Source organism: Styela clava, chromosome 5 (assembly GCF_964204865.1).
Source record: "Styela clava chromosome 5, kaStyClav1.hap1.2, whole genome shotgun sequence".
NCBI lineage: Eukaryota > Metazoa > Chordata > Ascidiacea > Stolidobranchia > Styelidae > Styela > Styela clava.
The window spans coordinates 17,307,170-17,311,223 of NC_135254.1; positions in this window are offsets into that span (position 1 = coordinate 17,307,170).

Below are 4,054 nucleotides of genomic sequence, written 5' to 3' on the forward strand. Positions count from 1 at the left end.
AAGAGCGTCTTGTCAAAAAGGTCAGTTCATTTCAAACGTTGCGCGTTTTGTGGACATACTCGCGTGACTGATATAATGTGACTTGAATTAAATTTTTTTTTTTACTCAAATCCCCAAAAGGCTCCTCCAGTTCAAGAAGTATCAAGACCAAAGACGACTAGTTGGAAAGAGTATTTTCTCATGCGAATGGCAGCGTTCTCAGAATTTTAATATTAGACTTAGTTAACTAGAAATTGGCAAAATATTGTGAGAAAACTGGAAAAATTTTACGGATCGGCGCATTTTTTCGCTGTCACCATGAAAACGGATGATTAATCCGTAATTTGGATGAAACACATAATCTAAGGGTGACATGATAACACATGTGAAAAATTTCATGCGGAACTGTCCAGCCATTTGGGCGCTACAGCTGGACAAACTGACAGACAAACATACAGAACGACTGATAATGAGGGTCTCCTATGCTATGCCTATAGCGGAGATCCAATAAGTTGTAAAATAAAACTTTTATGTAAATTCGTACATAAAAATGTCACTCGTTATTGATAATTCCAGCAGCTAAGCATGGCAACGTTACGTTATCCTGATGAAGGATAAAGTCAGGTTATTGATATGACATATAAATAAATAAGTTGCAAAATAAAACACTTACGTAAATTCGTATATAAAAATAAAGTAATGAATGCGAAGTTTTCATTTGATATACAGGACGACCGGATTTATTAGATTTTTATCCGATTCCCCCAAAACCATTTGAAGCATATGACAACTACTTTTATAATCTTGTTTTGATTTTTGTAACGAATCTGTTCTTCAATTCTACATTTTGTTTGAGCCTCGCAATGGAAAGTTCCAGTGCTTGATGAATGATGATGAACTTCGTGATTCTGGAATTCTGATATTACTATGCAGAGAACTTCAATCGATTACAATGGGTTGTCAACAATATGACCTAAAAGTAATAATTCATGCATTATCAATGGTTGAACTCAGTAGCTCGAGTGTGATAGATTTGTGATGAGGTTTACCTGCCGAGGTTAATCGTGCTTCGCATTGGCTGTTTCATTTAGAAATATTTACACTGTGGACCCCGGAATTTTTGAAGGGATTAAGAAGGAGGGAATTCAGAATACTCGGCTCGGTGGTGTGGCGCATCGTGCTAAGCGTTAGGAATACGCTCGCCACCGCATCTCTGATTACCCTCCGCGGGTTCGCAGGTTTGAATTCCAGATTCTCTCCCCCGGGATAAATATGTAAATCCTATCCTACTAGTATGTCTAAAATGGATCGTTTAATCTATTGATGAAATAAAAAGTAATAGACTTGTTAGCACATCTTTAGTTAGTGTTACAGAGAGATACAGAAATGGCTTACTCCTATAACATTGAGAGGTGCCAGTGAAAAATGTTGAGCATATGATAAGAATATGATGAGAGATTTTATTTATTTTTAAACTAGATAAAGTGACAAGTCTTATATAAGAAAAAGTAAACAGATAATACATTGATATATTTTGAATTCGGTTGCAGTTATCAATCACAATAGACATAATTTTGACAATTTTTCTTAGACTTTTTGCATTTTCAGTAAAAAAAAAAACATGGTGTACAGTTCTTCATTGAATAAGAAGTTGAGATTCGTGGATGTGGGCGATTCTGGGAAGGCTAAAGAAAGAGTACTTGCTAATCATGCATTGCAAACAACGACTAACATACCGATTGAAAATATACGCAAGAGTAGTCGGTTCTCCAAACTTCTAGCTTTTTGACACCAGAGCTGTTGACTCATTTTTACCAACTAGTAGCTGCATTTGTATGTGATAGATTAAAAGCAAATCGAAAAATGTTCTACGAACTTAACAATATGGACCTAAAATTTTCGGCGCTCCGTAAGTATGTGTACCAAGATGACGCACAACCTGGACCCTAACCTGGTACACATATTATGTTCAGCTGATCAAAGCTGATTTTGAGAGTGTTTTGGATAGTTGGCGCTTACAAACTGGGTCATATGTCCAAAACTATCATTTCTATTCAAAACTCAAACCCCGTGCCGCCTACAAGTACTGGTATCTAAATTTAGGAGTGTCTATCGCAGCGTTTGCGACTTTGCGGTATCAATTTTTGATTATTGCATCTAAACTAAAGATATTTGGAAGACATAATGACAATTTTAAGTTATTTGATATACAACTATTTTTCAGAAACACAACCAAAAACTCACAAATAACACTCAAAACACCCAAAAAGAGTTTTTGTTTACAACCACTTTTGAATATCTTCCTGAGCAAAAGAGGTGTCTGAGCTACGGCACAAATTGCAATTGTTGCGTCATTGTTAACTTATTGTTGATTTGTAATTGTTACGGAAATGAACAAGAATACCGATACTCAGGGAAACATCCTACCCAGAGACAATGCATAATAATTGTTATGTAAAATCTTTGTCCTACCGGTACATTTACTTTACAAGTAATACGACATAAGTGACGCATCATTGCGTGGCAATCCTCCAATCATTAGAGCTGAGCGACCCTAATAAATTGGCCGCGCGATGTTTTGAAAGTTTATCTTGTTCGTGCAGTTAGTTCCGTAGTTCGGTGGTTTTCCAGTTTTCTGTTGGTTAGGGTATCATTTTTGTTCAAATCCGATCACCTATTTGGGAGGTTAGGCTGTCGTTTTAAGAACTAGGAAGCTTATTGAAAGGTCGTTATTCACTAGTATGATTTACCGTTAGCTGTTTTATCATTCTGAAGTTTCTGTTAGTTCTGTAGTTAGTTCTGAAGTTAGATAAATCTGTAAATACAGAAATTCTGGAAATATGAAACGCTTCCACATTCAGACATTCATAGATTGAAACAATATCTGAATATAGCCTACATATAAGTTATATCAGTATATCCTTGTTGCAGATACGGGGTATTCAACTTATTATGTTTGATTGCTTATTTCAGTGAAAAAAGGCAGCCAAAAAAAGTTATGAAGCTGTACCGTAAGTTAGATAAACAGATTGATAAATAAATAATACGGTACCGCTTTGGGTATCACACATAGTACTGTAGTACTACAAAATCTACAATATAAATACACCACAGTATAAACATCTATACAGGTATAACAACAATGTATCACAAAAATTGGCAATTACTACAATCAGACAATTACAGAATTAAGACTAGACAAATTATGACTAGTAAAAGCACTGGAAAGGAGATTCTGACATTAGACAATTACCCAATAGTAGTGCTAACCCATTTTTAATACACAAATGTCGAAAACCATTATCTAATTCTCTCCAATATAATATTCTGATATTTGACAATTCCCAGTATTGTCCAAGTGTCCTTGGGTTGGACACTGACCTGGGAATCTCCGTATTTATCCAAATAGTGTTTGAAAATATTCACAGATGCACTTATTCTCACATTTAATGGTAATCTGTTCCAGTATTTCACGACCCCGTTCGGCCGTTCCCAAAAAAGCTCAACTTTGAACGCTGATTTTGCCTTATGTCAAGATCTAACAATTAAAAGAAAATTTTGATAAAAATGTTATTTGTACTACATCTGAACATGGATGTTTACATGCATATAATCCTAATTTAACTTAATCATGTAGATCAAGGCCTAGACTGTCGGGGTTCTGCACTCTCTTTGTACTGTACAGACTGTATGACACACATCGTAAATGACGACGTGTGGAAATTCGTGCGGCGCATTATGCTCATAAAATTTAAACGATACCATGCACAGTGAAAACAAAATGAACTACAAATTGTAAAATATCTTGGTGACCATGTTTCAACTCGGCATGGTGGTGCATTGCGCTAACTATTGTGATAGGGATATGCTCGGCAGGTGCGAATCTTGCTGGGGATTAGGTCAAGTCATTGCTCATTTCTTTCAACCGCTTCAAATCCAGATATATTTTAATGGACACGTTTTTTTAGTAAGCCTCCCAGGACGCTATAATTGATTGCTTCCTTAAATTCTTATTTGCACCACTAATTTGGTAATTAATGAAATTATTTTTAAATGAACATTTTTCAGAAATAGA